The 19,183-nt window shown below is 34.9% G+C and overlaps 1 long non-coding RNA gene across 3 annotated transcripts in view; it reads right to left on the bottom strand.

The window, feature by feature from the left end:
• LOC147763065 (uncharacterized) overlaps positions 1-18,714 on the bottom strand; it is a 45,363-nt gene extending 26,649 nt beyond the window's left edge. The window contains exons 1-5 of one of the 3 annotated variants that reach the window (XR_015333385.1): positions 18,007-18,707; positions 16,742-16,829; positions 15,909-16,430; positions 10,606-10,841; positions 6,368-6,481 (exon numbers count right to left, since the gene is read on the bottom strand). This is a non-coding gene — a long non-coding RNA (uncharacterized LOC147763065). Of the gene's footprint in view, positions 1-6,367; positions 6,482-10,605; positions 10,842-15,908; positions 16,431-16,741; positions 16,830-18,006 lie in introns of all 3 variants that reach the window. The other 2 variants (XR_015333384.1, XR_015333386.1) reach the window with 2 other exon arrangements.
• Positions 18,715-19,183: the final 469 nt, after the last annotated feature.

Below are 19,183 nucleotides of genomic sequence, written 5' to 3'. Positions count from 1 at the left end.
TTCCATTTTTGAAACTTTATTACACAATGCACGATAACAAGTTTACCATCATTTTTACAAAATCAAAACACTGTGGTAAAGATGCAGGATATGTCAAACAAACACTTTTACGTATCTTATTAGTTAAATAATGAGACTGTTAACATGCCTAAGAATTGAATCTGAAGAAATTTGAAAAAACAGCATAACTTCTAAAATAATGGCCCGATTATGCTGATTTTCGAACTCAACCTGTGTTTAAGTAAGATTGACCACTACTGTGAGTTTAATGACAATTGGTCTATCTGTTTTTATGTACAGACACAGATGTAGGGAAGTTATGCATTTTTTTCAGCATAAATGCAACACCGATAACACGATAAGTGAAAAACTGTTTTACCTTTTGGCTTGAAACTTACAGAACTGATGAATATTCATAATACGCAGGTCAAGTTCGAAAATCAGCATGATCGGGCCATATTTGTGGAAGTTATGCTATTTTTTCATTTTTTTCAGCATAAATGCAACACCGATAACACGATAAGTGAAAAACCGTTTTACCTTTTGGCTTGAAACTTACAGAACTGATGAATATTCATAAAACACAGGTCAAGTTCGAAAATCAGCATGATCGGGCCATATTTGTGGAAGTTATGCTATTTTTTTCATTTTTTTCAGCATAAATGCAACACCGATAACACGATAAGCGAAAAATTGTTTTACTTTTTGGCTTATAAGTTACTGAAATGATGAATATTCATAATACGCAGGTCAAGTTCGAAAATCTGCCTGATTGGGCCATTTTTTTGGAAGTTATGCTGTTTTTTCACTATTTCAGCATATGTGCAACACTGAAAACACATTTCAAGGAAAATCAATTAGCCAATCGTCTTGAAATTCACAGGGGTGATCAGATTTACTAAAATACAGATGAGGTTCGAAATTAAGCTTGATCAGTTCAGTTTTGGTGAAATTGTGCCTTTTTTAAGTCTTTTTTCCTCGGATTTAATTCTTAGGCATGTTAACAATCTCATTTGTGAACTAATTAGTAATGTAAAGGTGTCCTTTTAACATTTTCTGCATCTTAACAATATTGTTAGTTGATTATATAAAAATGATGGTAAACCTGTTATTGTGCATTGTGTAATAAAGTGTCAAAATGGAAATAAACTCATATCTTTACAGTTTGTCAGATTCAATCATTCACCATGTTCAGAATCTCAGAATGGAACAAATTGGACATTTAAAATTGTTCTATTGATATTTTTCCTATGTCAACAACTTTCTTAGTTGATCATTTAAAAACGACAGTAAATTGATTATTTTGATATATGTAAAAAAAGTGTTGAAAGTGGAAAGAAATTCATTTCAGTACAGTTATCTCCTGTGTGCATTTTGAAGTTGTGACTCTGAACTTCCATGGCCCTGAAGACCTTTCCATATCAAATTTTCTGAATATCCATGATACTTTTATTTTATTATTAAAAATTGATGGTCATTATGCTGTTAAGCATTATGTAATATTGCATCAAAATTGAAGACAACCCCATTTTAGACAATGCCTCCATAGTGACCATTAAAGGAAAACCAAGTCACTTACTCTTCTCAAACTTACAGAAATGTAGCATAGCACTAAATTATAGCTTCAGTTGGAAAACCTGTTATATCGGTTAACTTTCTTGGAAATTATATAGTTTTTTGTTACAATTAAAATTTTCACATATGGACATTTTCAAGGTGTGACTTAGTCTTTGAACTTCCATTGGCTTGAATACGATTGCTAGTCACATCTTTTGAATAGCTATGATACATTTACTTTATTATTAAAAATTGATGGCCATTGTGCTGTTAAGCATTATGTTAAATTGCATAAAAGATGAAAAAAAACCTTTTTTGGACATCGCTGCTGGGATGACCACTAAGGAAAAACCATTTTACTTATGATATTCTAACTTACTGAAAAGTTTCATAGGACTGAAGTGTAGCTTGTGTTGGAAATCAGTGTGATTGTTTTCTGTTTTGGAAGCAATGCAGCTCTATGGAGTGCTACAGTATATGGGGCTACTGTTTATGGATGGTGGTAATTGTCCCTTGGGATAATCACTAGCTAAATTCAGAGCTATAAAATTACTTGCCTAATTGATTTTCAAGTGCCCATTAAATAAGATTACATAAAACACACATTGAGATTTCCCATTCAAGTCCTATAGGTTAAGCTCTCTTAACTGTGTCACATAATTAGGAATTGGTGATAATTATGCACAAATGCACAAAAATGTTGTTTAATATTGCAAATAAGTTTACAAAAGAAAAAACATTTGTGTAATGCCAACATTAATGCTATAGATGAATAACAGTGCCTTATTATCCTCAAACACATTGGGGTTATTCATATCATGTTAATACAGGAAGATTAAAAGTTTGAATAGCAGCTTTATTGGAATTTTTTTTTTTTTTTTTTTTTTTGTTTTCTTTTTAATTTTTTTTTCTAAACACTGGCATTTTCAACTCCCATCCACCTGAAGCTCTTCAGATTTTCTGTATTTCCACATAAGCAGTTGCATAGGTTTTTATGTCTTTAAACATTATGTAATATTATTTTATGCACTTTCAACATTTTTCAAATATTGGGATTTGTTCGCGGTCATACGCTTGATATGGTATTGGCTAGGGAAAGTGATTCACTTGTAACATCATGTGAGGTAGGGCATTTACTTTCTGACCATCATGTTATCAACACCACGCTTAGATGTGGCAGACCGCACCCCAGTAAGGAGAAAGTCTCGTTCAGAAAAATCAAGGGCATTGATGTAAATGAATTACAACGACAGATTACATCACAGCTGGGTGATTTAAGTTTTGATAATTTGAGTCCTGAGGAATGTGTGCTTCTGTATGACAGGACATTGACAACTGCACTTGACAACCTTGCACCTGTCAAAACTAAAACGTTTGTTAAGAAAGATCTGCAACCTTGGATGAATGATCACATTCTGGAGGCAAAGAGAGACAGAAGGAAAGCGGAGAGGAAGTGGCGAGGTAGTAAATTAACTGTTCATCATCAGATCTATAAAGAAGCATGTTGTCATGTAAACAAATTAATCTGTCAAGCTAAAGAAACGTATTATTCTAACATGATACAAGAATGTGATGGTGATACCAAGGCTTTATTTAGAACTGTCAACACTATTCTGGGAAAAACTAATTGCTCTAAGTACCCCAAAACAGATTCAGTGAAAGATCTTGCAAATAACATGAGTGACTTTTTCGTGACTAAAGTCAGTAATATCAACGCTGAACTTTCTGAATTAGGAAAGACTGTGACTACACCATCGCATCCACCTTTGTCAGAACTTTTACAAGAACCGCAGTCACTCATCACTATATTTGAACCAACAACCACCTGTGAAGTAACAAAGATAATAAACAGTTCCAAAAAGACATCATGCATGTTAGACCCGATCCCATCATCATTATTGGTTCAGATTCTTCCGGCTGTAATAACTTTGATTGTGGAAATTATCAACAAATGTTTCACTGTGGGTGTTTTTCCAAAAAAGTTTAAATCTGCAATAATTCGCCCACTACTCAAAAAGGACAACCTTGACACGGATCTTTTGGTAAACTATAGTCCTGTTTCCAATTTGTCATTTTTATCTAAGGTAGTAGAAAGGGTTATAGCAGTTAGACTATTTAAGCATTTAGAAGCAAACAATCTTGTTGAGGAAATGCAGTCAGCCTACAAATTCAATCATAGCACAGAATCTGCACTTTTGAGAATTAAAAATGATTTGTTAAGTGGTGTTGACAAACATTCTGCTATGTTATTGGTACTGTTAGATTTGTCTGCTGCGTTTGACACAGTAGACCATAATATTTTATTGACATTTCTAGAGCAGAGTGTAGGGGTTAGAGATAAGGCCTTAGATCTTTTACGATCCTATCTTGTTGGGAGAATGCATCAAGTTAATATAAATGGTGTGCTTTCTGAACTCTCACAGCTTTTATTTGGTGTTCCTCAGGGGAGCGTGCTTGGCCCGCTTAAGTTTTGTGTTTACACCTTACCCCTTGGAGCAATTCTGCATTATCATAAGATAGGTTACCACTTTTATGCCGATGATACCCAGTTGTACACATCTTGTAACATCCATGATCCAGCATTGTCTGTGAACACAATTGTTGATTGCATATCAGACCTCAGAGGTTGGCTCATTTCAAACAAATTGAAGATAAATGATGGAAAAACAGAATTTTTAGTCATTACTCAACCCCACAACAAGGGCCTTGCTCATAACTTGCAACTTAAAATTGGAGCTAGTATGGCATTTTCCTCCCCCCATGTAAAAAATTTAGGAGTATACTTTGATTCTACACTTTCAATGGACAAACAGATCTCCAACATCACAAGGTCTTGTTTATTCAACATTCGGAATATTGGTACCATAAGGAAACATCTGAATCAATCTGCTGCTGCTACTGTTATACACTCATTGGTAACTTCCAGGCTAGACTATTGCAATTCTATATTATATGGATGTCCAGATGATAAGATCAAAAGATTACAACGCATCCAGAATATATCAGCACGGCTTTTAATGCTACAGCCTAGGGATTGCCATATCACTCCAATTTTAAAGCATCTGCACTGGTTACCAGTTAGGGCCAGAATTTTATTTAAGGTTTTAGTTTTTACACATGCTGCTTTTTATAATCTAGCTCCACCATATATAACTGATTTAGTCAAACATTATAGCCCTCAAAGATCCCTGAGGTCTGGTGACAAACTTTTACTGAAAGTTCCAAAATCAAGGTTAAAATCATATGGTGACATATCATTTTGTGTAGCTGCACCAGTAGAGTGGAATAAGTTGCCAATTTTTATTAGACAAATAGAATCACAAGAATCTTTTAAAAAGGAATTAAAAACTCATATTTTTAAGACATTTTATTCACGAATCTTAAATTTTATAATTTTAAAGAAACCTTGGATTATTTACTTTTAATTACTGTTTATTACAATTAAGTTAGTTTAGCTCTTATTTATGTAAAATATATCTTAACCATTTTTATCTATAAACTTCTTTGTATTTCATGTTGTACAGTCTATTGAACATTTTATGGATTTTAGACTTGAAATAAATATATTATTATATTATTATTATTTTTATTCTGTGAATTTGAACTCTCATAGTCCAGAAACTGTAATCTTATTGCAGGGGTGGAATGAGGCCGTCTTCTGGGTCTTTCAGATGACGGTCAGATTTTAAAGTTTACATTGACTGGTATCAATTTTTTTCTGTTGGAAGACCATCAAAAGTGGAGGATGGATCAACAAAGATACTTTGGAATACTGTCAGAAAATATCTCTGGATCTTCTCCTGTTATTGACCATGTTACCTGTTGTGCATGATTAAAAATCGGTGTTAACTGACTGTGTTATTATAAGCATTATTTATTATTGCATCAAAATTGACAAAATGGCCTATTTTGCATCTTTATTTTCTGTTTTTTGTCTGTACATTTGACAGCTTTGCTGCCTTGTTCTTATATTGTGTTTACAGTGTTGCATATATGCTGAAAAATGAAAAAACAGCATAAGTACTAAAATAGTGGCCCGATCATGCCGATTTTTGAACTTGACCTGCATTTTAGTAAGATTGAGTACTCCTGTAAGTTTCAATACAACAGGCCTATTGGTTTTCCTTTAAATGTGTTTACAGTGTTGCATATATGCTGAAAAGTGAAAAAACAGCATAACTGCGTTTTATGAATATTCATCAGCTCTGTAAATATAAAGCCAAAAAGTAAAACTGTGTTCCACTTATCGTGTTTACAAGGAAAGTGCACGGCGCGGCATCGGCATCGGCGACGGCGACGACAGACGCAGATGATGGCAATATGTACAGACACATCTGTGTCTGTACATAAAAATAGAAAAAGCACCATCTTCTGGTCAAGTGTTTCCAGCAAAAAAAAAACAAAAAAAAAACACTAGATGACAAAATGCAAAAATGCTTTGCTCAGTGCATAGCAATGCGCTGCTATTCTGAATTTGATGCTTGCTTTAGAGCAAATCAAGGGGACACAGAGTTGATAAAAAGAGCACCAAGTTATGTTATTGACTATATTGTTAGCTGTTACAATAGTGATTGTGAAAATTGTTTAAAGTACTCTTATGTATGTAAAGGTGGCTCAGAAACAATTTTCCCTGAGAAAGGCAAACTAGACTTTAGCAACACTGAAGACATGCAAATCTTGAGACAGTGCCTAAATTATACACTGGGCCCAAAGGCAATTGAATTAACAAAACTTAATTAGTACCAACACACAAAAAGTGGAGTCTTTAATTAAACCGGACATTTCAGAAAACTAATAATAAAGATGTCACCTTTTCTTGGAACTTTGCAGTGCAATCCACTTAAGGAATAATGGACTTAAACTATTCACTTTGAGTAAGATGGCCTCTGTTGGTATTGTGCCAACTTCTTCAGTCTTTAAATATCTGGAAAAAGATGAAAAACAGATGCAAATGAGAGTGAATCACAATAAGACACTTGCATTCAAGTTAAGAGCTAGAAGGAGAATCCTTAATCGCTACATAAAGTATGACAGATCTAAAGCATTGAAAAGTAATGACTATAGAAAATGCAATGATGCCAAAACTTGTATTTCCTGATCACAGTTATTCAATAGCCGCATTCACATCGGGCTGAGCCATGGCTCTTCAAAGCGACCTAAATATGGCGGAGGTACATGACAGGAAAACTGCCTAATCTTTTAATAGTCTCTCCGCCTCTCACACGCCTCCCCATGTATCATCCCAAAGGAGCTGAGATTTAATGACTGTCCCCCCCCGCAGGGACGACGCATGGGGAGGCGTGTGAGAGGCAGAGAAACTATTAAAAGATTAGGCGTTTTTTCTTTCATGTATGTCTGCCATATTTAGGTTGTGGCTTTGTAGAGCCATGGCTCAACTCGATGTGAATGTGGCCAAAGAGAACATGTACTTAAAAGAAAATGTATGATTTCAAGATACTACTCTGTAATAAACTGGTTTTTAAATATACACAAGTTTGTTGGTCTTTCTTCTACTTAAAACTTAAAAATATAATTGAGAAATCTAGAATTAAGTAAATGTAAAAAATAAATAAATAAAAAATAAAAAATAAAATAAACTAGACTGCAACTGGCTAAAGCCAGTGGCAGAGGATTCCCCTGCAAAATATGTGCGGAAATGCTCTTACAAGGTCATGTGAAGGTCATGGGTTAAATTTGATCCCATATTCTGAAAGAGCATATGCGAATTGGGGGGGGGGGGGGGGTCAACAAAACATCACTTTTAGCCCACTTCAATATTTCTCCATGAAATAGCCAAATGACCTTGAAAATGAGGGTCAAGGTCAAATTTGACATTTGATTTGGGGTTTTTGGGTATATGTTTGGGGTAGTTTACTATAGCATGCTATGACCAAAAACCAGTGTTTCATGGAGAAATTGCCAAACTCAAGATTTCTGCGATGTCATAAATATTTAAAAATCGATATTAAAGAAAGTAATTAGGCAATCGCTACCAAAGTAAGGCTAACCTTAGATAAATATATAGGGCATCATTTGCCACTAAGATTGGGGCTCTGGGATATCCGGTTTTGGAGATCTTGGAAACAAACCTTTTTGAGCATGTTTGGCCATGAGCGACCTTCACCTTGACCTACTTGCATAAAAGTAGGTCATTATCTGTGGATTTGGCTCAGTATCATATGCCATAAGGCCCTTAGCCATATGGCTTATACTTTAGGCCTAATGGCAATTTCAAATTTTACAAATTTTGCCTTTAAAAGCCCCTGTGACCTTGAAAAGTAGGCCAAGGTCACTGAAACTGGGTCTGTGGCATATTCTTACCATGGGCTACCTATGATAATTATTTCAGATTTTTTGCGAAAAAAAATGCGCGGAAAGAATCACTATAATAATAATAATAATAACTAGACTGCAACTGGCTAAAGCCAGTGGCGGAGGATTCCCCTGCAAAATAGGTGTAAAAATGCTCTTACAAGGTCATGTGAAGGTCATGGGTTAAATTTGACCCCATATTCTGAAAGAGCATGTGCGAATTGGGGGGGGGGGAGTCAACAAAACATCACTTTTAGCCCACTTCAATATTTCTCCATTAAATAGCCGAATGACCTTGAAAATGAGGGTCAAGGTCAAATTTGACATTTGATTTGGGGGTTTTGGGTATATGTTTGGGGTAGTTTACTATAGCATGCTATGACCAAAAACCAGTGTTTCATGGAGAAACTGCCAAACTCAAGATTTCTGCAATGTCATAAATATTTAAAAATCTATATTAAAAAAAGTAATTAAGCAGTCGCTACCAAAGTACGGCTAACCTTAGATAAATATATAGGGCACCATTTGCCACTATGATCGGGGCTCTGGGATATCCGGTTTCTGAGATCTCGGAAACAAATCTTTTTTGAGCCCGTTTGGCCATTAGCGACCTTGACCTTGACCTACTTGCATAAAAGTAGGTCATTACATGTGGATTTACCTTAGTATCACTGACTATTAGGCCCATAGCCATACGGCTTATACTTAAGGCCTAATGTCAATTTCAAATTTTACAAATTTTGCCTTTAAAAGCCCCTGTGACCTTGAAAAGTAGGTCAAGGTCACTGAAACTGGGTCTGTGGCATATTCTGGCCATAGGCTACCTATGTAAATTATTTCAGATTTTTTGCGAAAAAAAACGCGCGGAAAGAATAATAACTATAATAATAATAATAATAATAATAATAATAATAATAATAATAATAATACTACCAGAAACAATAGTATTCCCCTATGGGGAATCCTAATAATACTACCAAAAACAATAGTATTCCCCTATGGGGAATCCTAATTAAAATAATAATTATCATGTACACAGTTTGGCCATGTCCGTGTCCTATGCACCTTCCCGGATTATGACAATGTAATCTGTTATTGTTGCTTCTGTGAGGAGTCTCCACACAGGTGAGATACTTCTATCTCTCTCGGTATGTTGAGAATCCTTTCCTTTAGCATAAATGCCACCCTGTGCACTCCAACAGTAACTGAGTATCCGGCCCCAGGAAATGTAACCCTCATCATCCCATAACAGACCCCACTGGAACAACTGGTGCCCCCAGTCCACAGTATCCCTCCAGTGTAGTATGCAATTTTCTGTGTAATTTTTCATTTAATTGATCAAAAAATTGATGATTAGCCATTTTTTTAGTGAAATGATGCAAGACCACCCCTTTTTAGCCTGTGCTGCTTTAAATATAGAAACTAAGCCAAAAGTGAACAGTTGCACATTTCCTCCTTCAGGACAGAAACCACCAAATGATTTCCTGTAGACAACCACAATCATAATACAACAGCAATTGTTGACGTCACAATGTTCAATGTCTTCCCATAATACAACAGCAATTGTTGATGTCACAATGTTAAATGTCTTCAAATAATACAACAGCAATTGCTGATGTCACAATGTTCAATGTCTTCCCATAATACAACAGCAATTGCTGATGTCACAATGTTCAATGTCTTCCCATAATACAACAGCAATTGTTGATGTCACAATGTTCAATGTCTTCCCATAATACAACAGCAATTGTTGATGTCACAATGTTCAATGTCTTCCCATAATACAACAGCAATTGTTGATGTCACAATGTTCAATGTCTTCCCATAATACAACAGCAATTGTTGATGTCACAATGTTCAATGTCTTCCCATAATACAACAACAATTGTTGATGTCACAATGTTCAGTGTCTTCCCATATACCAATTGGCAATCCTCGGCGGACTCCAAAAGCTCCATACAAACCTCGGACGAGATAAGTGTAGGAATATGCATCAAATTGGTACATTTCTCTGCTGGAACTGCCTTTTCACTCAACCAGGGCCTATACACCAGAGAAACAAGTTCCCTAAATTCCAATTTTTAGGCAGTATCGTAAAAACTAATCAGATAATATGAAATTGCACATTGTCTCTGAGCTATCCAAACCTGATCCTAAACTGCGACTAGTCTTCGCACGTGTCATTTGGGCATGGGATTGAAAGTAGTTCCTTTTCCAATATTCAAAGCATGCTATGGATGCCATCCTATCATGTCCGAGGTTATTGTGGAGTGCGCGAGACATCCCAAGTAGTTCTGAATGCGCATAAAACCACAATCAACCACAATCATAATACAACAGCAATTGTTGATGTCACAATGTTCAATGTCTTCCCATAATACAACAGCAATTGTTGATGTCACAATGTTCAATGTCTTCCCATAATACAACAGCAATTGTTGATGTCACAATGTTCAATGTCTTCCCATAATACAACAGCAATTGTTGATGTCACAATGTTCAATGTCTTCCATAAAACAACAACTGTTGATGTCACAATGCTTAATGTCTTCCCATAATAAAACAGCAATTGTTGATGTCACAATGTTCAATGTCTTCCCATAATACATAAGCACTTGCTGTTGTTTAAATTCTCAATAAATTTCCAACAACAAGAAATACCAAATTGGACACAATATGAGGCAAAGTTCTATCTGGTATTATAAGGTGGTAAAGTAACCAAAATGATTTTCTTACCTGTCCTTCCTCATGACCTTGACACATTCTACAGGCTATACAGTAGTAAAAGCTCTGAGATGGTTTGGGCAGCTACACTTTGTAAAGCACATCAGATAACAGCACTGTAGTATGGGATGACTGAATGAAACTGCAATCTTACTAGATAGCTCATCTTACAGTGTATCATATCAGTTCTCGAAGTCCATCTTCTCCTTTTTTGACAATATACCCAGTAACACATCCTTTTCCATGCACTAAAATTCAAAGAAATAAAACAATTAAAACTTACTTGCATTTGTCATTTGAAAAAAAATAATTAAAACTACAGAGCAAAGCTGATAAATATACAGTTTCAAAACAAAAGGCCTAACAGTTTTCAGTGCTGCATATATGCTGAAAAAAAAAAAAAAAAAAAAAAACAGCATAACTTTTGAAAAAATGGCCTCATCATGCTGACCTGCATTTTATGAATAGTCATCAGTTCTGTAAGTTTAAAGCCAAAAGGTAAATCTGTTTTTTACTTATCATGTTATCACTGAAAGTGCACGGCAACGATGGCGACCATGGCGACAACAGCGATGACAGCAACGGCAGATGCAGGTGACGGCTGTATGTACAGACAAAACTGTGTCTGTACATAAAAAGCAGAAAATGATCCATAAAAAGGTTATGGATGTAAGGAATATGTAGCTGGCATAATGCCCATGAGAATGCAAATTCACAAACTGAAATATGCCGGAATGAGAAAAATGAAAGTTTCAGACAAGAAAAATTCCAATCAAGCTGGTTTTCCAATTTGAGCTGTATATCAGTTGTAAGAATCATTCTTGTAAGTTAGAAAGTAACAGCTTTCTTTTTTGTTGTTGACAATTTCCTTGCAATATCATATAATGATTAACAGCATAATCATCACCAATTTTTAATTATCTCCTTGGACATTGAGAGAGTGTAACTACCATACAGCTTCATGCCTCTGAGAGTCCTAAGTGTAACTACCATATCAGCTTCATGCCTCTGATAGTTCTAAGTGTAACTACCATACAGCTTCATGCTTCTGAGAGTTCTAAGTGCAACTACCATACAGCTTCATGCCTCTGAGAGTTCCAAGTGTACATGTAACTACCATACAGCTTCATGCCTCTGACAGTTCTAAGTGTAACTACCATACAGCTTCATGCCTCTGAGAGTTCTAAGTGTAACTACCATACAGCTTCATGCCTCTGATAGTTCTAAGTGTAACTACCATACAGCTTCATGCCTCTGAGAGTTCTAAGTGTAACTACCATACAGCTTCATGCCTCTGAGAGTTCCAAGTCCCACATTGAAAATGCCAATATGTGAAAAATGAAAATTCAACAAAAAACTGCATTAGTGGGTACTTCCAGAAAAAGAATCCAATGCAGCTGATTTTCTAATTCAAGCTGTAATTTACTAGTAGTCCTATTGTAAGTCAATTTTGGAACATTACTTAATATGGCATTTAAGAAATTCTAAGTTATTAGTTTGCAGCTAGTATTAATTATCCACAAGGCAGACATGCTGAAAACTTTTCAGAATGGCCGGACATTTGGACCGTCAGTAATGAAAAATTTGACAGACCGAATGGACTTTTGTCGGACTGAAAATCACTCTATTCCTTTGAGACAGATGCTACCAGTACGATTAAGGTAGCTTACTTTGTTTGTTAATGTGATAGGTTTGAAATGGAAGGGAAAAAACGCTTTGGGTTTTATATAATTTTATTAGTGAAGTATGTTGAAAGATGACTGTAAATTCAAAATTGCGGTTCTTAAAACTCTTGTCAGTCCTTTGGACCGACCAAGTCCAATTTTCTACCGGTCCAGACAAATTTTCCCGGTCATGACCGATGGGACCGACAGTTTCAGCATGTCTGACAAGGGACAACTGAAGACTGACCATGCAAACCAATATATCTAGTTAAATAAACTTTATTTTCTAGAAAGTTAATAGTACGTGCACTGATACCATAGTTGGAAGACAAGTACAGCATGGTGATCTGCAGACAATACTGAGACATTCTGAACTGGTTTCCATGATCTATGCTCTGCAATAACTCACTATCTACCCATTAGAATGCTACACATTCTACATATAGTGGTTCACCTTAATTCCTGTTTATCTACAAACTGTAATATAATACTATCCTAGTCAAAAGTAATACAAGGTACTTCAATGTTATACATACAAGGTATCCAAATGTAACTTATCTGGATTGAAAGAAAACAGCAGAAATATAATGTAATAATCAAAGGTTGTTGAAATGTACCAATTATAAAGTCCAATTTAGAAATCTAATCTGGAAGGTCATAAATGACACTATGAAGGTAAAACTTTTGGCATACATTTTCAGGATAATGGCGCTATTACAGGGCAAAAGAGTCCCAAATTTATACATTTGTATTTTATTCATTTAGTAAATTATTATTCTGTTTTTTCTTATCTTATAAATACTCTTTTTCAACTTCCAGGTTGATACCAGTAATGACAGCTGCAGCATACTAAGTGCTGATGGCTTCCATGTCATGCCTGTTAACCTGCCATTTCATACCTAATGGGAAACAATGTTTATACATTATGTACCAGTGTATTAATCAGTGAAGCTAATCCTCAGTTACATGCATCTTATATGCACCTTACCATCTTATATTGGACAAATAACAGAAATTGACTCGAACAATTTTACTGTGCTTGTATGGTAAGTTTTTAACAAAATGTGGCAAGTGCAATAATATGTTTAAGTGGCCAACAACAAAATCTGGATAAGTTTTGAAAAGATTATCTAGAAACTACCTGATCCACCCCGCTCTTCTGGGAAGAGCAAATGATGTTTTACAATACCACCAGACATTCTGAACGGTTTAAATGATCGCATAATTCACACTACAGTTTTACCTAACCTCCGTTGCTAAGATAGTAAAATAAACTCTTATTCTGGTAAAATATGGAATGTAAATTCTACAGATACAGCAAACAACATATAGTCCCATGTTTCTTTACTGAAGTTTGAGAACAGTAAGTGAGATGGTTTTCCTTAAATGGTCATCATGGGAGCAGTGCCCAAAATAGGGGTTTCTTCAAATTTTGATGCAACATTACATAATGTTTAACAGCATAATGACCATCAATTTTTATAATAGAATATTAGTAACATGGATATTCAGAAAATGTGAATAGCAAAGGTCTTCAGGCCAATGGAACTTCAAAGTCACACCTTGAAAATGCCAAAATGTAAACAAGACAGCACTGTTCTGACATGGGTTTATTTTTTTCCATTTTTAACAATTTTTTAACATAAAACAAAATTAACAGTTTACTGTCATTTTTATATGACCAACTAAGAAAATTGATGAGATGGGGAAAATACCAATAGAAAAGTGTTAAATGTCCAATTTCCTCCATTCTGAGATTCTGAACACAGTGAATGATTGAATCTGAGAAACTGCAATGTTATGAGTTTATTTCCATTTTTAAAACTTGACAGTAGAGTGAAAATAATGGCTGCAACATAAAGGAATTTGTGATACATTGTCAGTTTTGATGAAATATTACATAATGCTTAACAGCAAAACCAGCACCAAATTCTAATTATGCACTGTAGGTAACACACATATTAAGAATAGATGACCAACTTCAGGTCCATGACAGTGCAGACTCACACATTTAATATGCAAAAATGAAAATTTCTCAAAAAATGCATAAATTCAAGATAAATAATCCAATCAAGTTCTCCGATTCTCTAATTCGAGCTGCACATCAATTCTAAGTATAACTTTTATAAGTTCAAAAATAAGACACACGTAACTGTTTTGCTTTTATTGCCTTTATGGTGACAAGCTGACAAGCTGTATTTTAGCCGTATGTTTCCTTTCTGTAGGTTTGAGAATAAGTATTTGGTTTACCTTAAATGGCCACTACTGAGGCAGTGCCCAAAAAAGGGTTTTCTTCAATTTTGATACCACACTACTTAAAGCTTAACAGTATAATCACCACCAATTTTAATGATGCTCTGCAGATGATAGCTAGTATCATTTCTAAATACCTAAGTTCTTCAGGCCCACTGAAGTTCATAGTCACACTTTGAAAATACCATGATGTAAAAAATGGAATTTTCCACACACATACACACAAACACATACACTCTTTTAACTAGAGGATTAGAGAGGTGATACCACCTCCAGATGTTGTACCACCAGCTGGAGAAAGCGCATTAGTATGGAAAACCAAGAACAAGGCAGCAAAGCTGTGAAATGTACATACAAAAAACAGAAAATAAAGATGCAGAAAATAGGTCATTTTGTCAATTTTGATGCAATAATAAACAAGAGTTCTAGATATTTTTTATTGAAAATAACAATTTAAAACAAAATCATGGGGAAGAGTAAAAGTTGAAATCCAAATTTGTGAACTGTGATTCATGGAGAAAAGAAGGTCAAAAGTCAATTTTAAGATCACAGTTAGATTGCCAGTATATGACTTCTTATTCAAGTTCAATAGTAACTATGGGTGTATCTCTGTTATCTTTATTCCATATATTATATGCCGAGAAATAAAACAAAAAAACCACACAAATCCAAGAAAAATGGTTCCATCAAGCTGATTTTAGAGTTGGCCTGTATGAATCAGTCCTTTTAGTTTGAAATGTGTTATATGTACAGCATATATTATAATTTAAGCAAAAAAAGCATTAAAATAATATTGATCACTCCTGAAAGTTTGAAGACAATATTATTGGATTTCCTTGAAGTGTATTGTCAGTGTTGCATACAGCATAAAAAATACTGAAAAAAAATATATCAGCATTACTTCCAGAAGAATAGTTTGAATAAGTGGATTTTCAGATTCAACCTGTATTCTAGTAACACTGGTAAGTTTGAAAACAAAAGGCTTATCAGTTTTCCATGAAATGTGTTGCCTGTATTGCATACATGTTGAAAAAAGTGAAAAAATTTTTGAAAAAACTGGTGGGCTCATGGCGGTTTTCGAATTCTGCCTGTATATCACGAATGTTCATCAGTTCTGCAAGCTTGAAGGAAGACAAAAGATCTACCAGTTTTCCACTTAATAATATCATGTTGACAGTGAGTGCACAGCGACGACAGAAATATTGGGGACAGCAACAACAGAGACAGGTGATGGCTACATATACAGGCATGATGTGTCTGTACATAAAACAGTAAAAATAATAAATTCAAAGAAACAATCTGATTGAATAATATATTATAATAAGCAAGTGAAAAAAGCAATGTATTCCTAATAATATATACCACCACTTGCTGATGTCTCAATGTTCAATCTCTTACCAAAATACAGCAGCAGCTGTTGATGTTGAAATGCTCAATGTATTTCCCATAATGCAACTGCAATTGTTGATGTCACAATGCTCAATGTATTCCCATAATGCAACTGCAATTGTTGATGTCACAATGTTCAATGTCTTTCCATAATGCAACTGCAATTGTTGATGTCACAATGTTCAATGTCTTCCCATAATGCAACTGCAATTGTTGATGTCACAATGCTCAATGTATTCCCATAATGCAACTGCAATTGTTGATGTCACAATGCTCAATGTATTCTCATAAAGCAAATGCAATTGTTGATGTCACAATGCTCAATGTATTCCCATAATGCAACTGTAACTGGTTGAAATGAACCGAGAATAAATAACTGTGGCCCTGCAAGGATGATGCATGGGGAGGTCTGTGGGAGGTGGAGAGACCATTACAGGATTAAGCGGTCTTCCTTTCATGTAGGTCTGCCATATTTAATTCATGGCCTGGCTAGCACTCGGCTCTTCTCATTCTGAATGGTCCTTATGTATACTACAACAGCAACAGTTGAAATCATAATTTCCAATGTCTTCCCATTATAAAACAGCAATTATTGCTATTTAAATGCTCATTTTTTAACACAACAAGAGAAACCAATGTGAGACAAAGTTCTATCTGGTGTTATACGGTGCTAAAGTGACCATAATGATTTCCTTCCCTTGTAACTTTGACCCATATTGTATAGGTTGTATAGAAGTTTTCTGCATTTTATAATAAGTTTGACATTTCAGCACCTTTTACAAAATTTATAACAATTTATTGAAAATAAGACATTATTTTTTAGATAAAGAGCATGCACTTACTTCTTTTTGCAGAGCAAACAATGGATTCAACACATCTGCATCTATCATTTTGTCACAAACATCAACACTGCTATGTAGAGTCAACTTCCTGAAAATTAAGAAGTTGAATTTTTAAAAAAGTTTATCTAAACAATTATATCATTTTTAAAAAGCAAATTACTTCTCCATTTACAATTTTTTTGCTGATATAGCAATAAATATAAATCAAACAAGGTCAAATTTAAGTCTGCTGTAGAAAGAAATCAAACTAAGTTTTTCTTGTCAACAAAATACGTGTACATGTGTAGGATAACTGAAGCAAAGTGATATTCCTGCATCAAAACATTAAAATATAATTATGTCAAAATTTCCTAACTATAATTTCTATTCCAAGACCTGGATGCTGTCATTAGGTGTAAACTGTGGCTATCTATCTGGACGCTGTCCACAGGCATGTGACAATACAGCTACATGTGTTAGTGTACTGGTTAAATATTTTTATTTTTATTTTTTTCACCAAAATAAAAGAATGCATTTCAAAAGTAAACAGTTTTGCCGACCTAGAATTGAATATGTTGATTTCAAAACATGGAAAAGTGTTTCAGGGTTTCTATTCCTCTCCGTACACTGATTTTTACATCCTATCTGCACAGAGTCCCAGAGCGAATTTTTAGACATAAGGCCACACTTTTTTGGATGACATCCTGTGCGCGCATCGATTTTCGTCCATTCTCCAAAAAAAAAATAAATAAATAAAGACTGTTTATTTGATATTTGTTTTATTGATTGCTATACCAACAGAATGCATGAAATAACCTTAAATAGATTTGGTAATATGCAGCATATATATATTCATGACTTTTTACCTTTCTACGTAGGCCCTATTCACAATGCTTTAATATTTTGAGAGCATGGATAAAGACATGTTGTTAGTTTGATACGTGTTTCTGTGGTAAATTAGTGTTTCCAGCTGTGTACTGAAAACATAACTTTTCTTAAGCAGTTTTTTTTTTTTTTTTTTTTTTTTTGGACTGTTTTTTTTTTTTTTTTTTTCGCCCGCTCGCACCGATTTTGGGGTCCCCAGAGGATGTCATCCATAAAAATAAAAAAGTGTGGCCTAACAGAAATCTGGTGACAGAAATCCCATGCCTGATCCCAGAAAGATACTAATGATATATAAACATAGCACTGATACCAAATAGATGTATATATAATAATATCAATATAACCCAGTGACACTGACCATCGCATCGAGTTCACTGCTGACCACATCTCAAACAGTTTACCTGAGTGTCCCTGGTACTGTCTTCCTCGAGCTGAGGGAAAGTATATAATGTTAGTCCACCACACTCTCTCCGCTGAATACTGACGTGTGGTTGGAAATCTGTGTGTATGGGGGAGGGGGGGGTTAACCCCCTCCTAACCCACCCCAGCTACTGTGTGCACGTATCCGGTATCGTTGTCGGGTCTTATGCTGCCACAGGGCGCTGGATTCTCAGTGTTTCCCGGGAGCGGAAGAGTTAACGCGGTCAGCGCCATTTTAAGGAGAGGCAAATGAAATACAAAGATCTCATAATATCTGTAAACTTGAACTCGCTGCAATTGAATGAATGCATCTTGTTTTTTTACTTTTCTTAAATTTGCAGTATATTTTACCTGTAGTTATTCTAGGCATGCCAATATTTTTGGTAATTCGACCCCTCTCTCTCTTCATCCTCCCCCCAAAATGTTCCACGTTACAAAAAAATCAATAATCGTATTGGAGAATTACACAGGCAATTGACCTACTTCACCAGTCAGCGCTATTTTACTACTTTTATGACTTGGAAGGGATTACGTCATACACGTCTGGAATATGTTGTTTCTATGATTATATAATTAATAAATTACACATATTGATAAAATATCTATAAATGTGTCAGTAAAAAAGGAACATTGCTTTTTTAAAATAATGAAAAAATATGTAAAGAACCCAACACAAGATAAAAACTGCTTTTTTCTCTTATATGCAAATTAGATTGTCTTTAGTAATAAAGCTGACAGGAAGTGATGCTCAAACCAGAGATTTCAAAGGTGGTGATCTTGATTAATCTATATTTTGGTATTTAATCAATTTGATAATATTAATAATAGTAAAATATAATTGAAGCTACCAAATCAAGTATTCCTCAAGAGTTTTTTTTTAAATTACGAACCAATGCTCGACTCGTTCCTGTTATGAATTTAGTAACAGCCAGAAGGGCCTGTGAGTACCCCCCCCCCCCCCCCCCCATACTCCAATGTGTTGTACATGTATGCCCTATCCAGACAACATTTACCCTCTGCACACTGTTACTTTACCTTTACCTATTCTGTATCCTTTTTCCTTTTTTTTATGAATGAACGATTCCTAATATTGAGGTGCTTATAAGAAGTAATTGCTCTATCTCTTTATTGAGTTGCGATTGGAAAAATTAGAGTTGT

The sequence above is a fragment of the Lingula anatina genome, chromosome 3 (assembly GCF_051362555.1).
Source record: "Lingula anatina isolate TDL-2025a chromosome 3, LinAna3.0, whole genome shotgun sequence".
Classification (NCBI taxonomy): Eukaryota; Metazoa; Brachiopoda; class Lingulata; order Lingulida; family Lingulidae; genus Lingula; species Lingula anatina.
Note: the sequence above shows the minus strand (reverse complement) of the source record. Positions and strands in the feature narration are given on the sequence as shown.